The sequence below is a fragment of the Otolemur garnettii genome, unplaced genomic scaffold (genome assembly GCF_000181295.1).
Source record: "Otolemur garnettii isolate 467f Iridium unplaced genomic scaffold, OtoGar3 scaffold00066, whole genome shotgun sequence".
Taxonomy (NCBI): domain Eukaryota; kingdom Metazoa; phylum Chordata; class Mammalia; order Primates; family Galagidae; genus Otolemur; species Otolemur garnettii.
The window spans coordinates 1,875,106-1,875,499 of record NW_003852461.1 but is presented as its reverse complement, the minus strand read 5'-3'; the positions used below and the strand labels follow the sequence as shown (position 1 = coordinate 1,875,499).

At 55.3% G+C, this 394-nt stretch overlaps 1 protein-coding gene across 1 annotated transcript in view; it reads left to right on the top strand.

The window, feature by feature from the left end:
* The window catches only part of TTC22 (tetratricopeptide repeat domain 22), a 19,008-nt gene that overhangs the window by 12,247 nt on the left and 6,367 nt on the right, over window positions 1-394 (top strand). The gene's annotated exons all lie outside the window — the stretch shown is intronic.

Genomic DNA, 394 nt, shown 5'->3' with positions numbered 1-394 from the left:
TAGTTATTGGCAATGGGGCATGGTGAAGGGAGCACAAGGTTTGGAGCCTGACAAAGGGGAGCAAATCCCGGCTCTGACACTCACAAGCTGTGTGATTTTGGGCAAGTCACTTTGCCTCTCTGAGCTTCCATATGTTCCTCTGTAAAGTGAGGGTAACACCTACCTCACGGGTTTGTTGTAAGATGGAGAGAGGTGGGTGTCAGGATCTTGGCTGATGGCAGGCACCAGTCTAGTCCTGTTACGTAAGCCTGGGTCCTCGGCCAGGTTGTGGGCCTCTGTGGGTTAGAATGCAAGTCCCATTGAGTGCCACATCCCCACGGCACCCGACACAGGGCCTCACACCATAGGTGAGAAACGCCTTTACCCCAGCTGCGGGGCCTGGGGTGGAGGGATG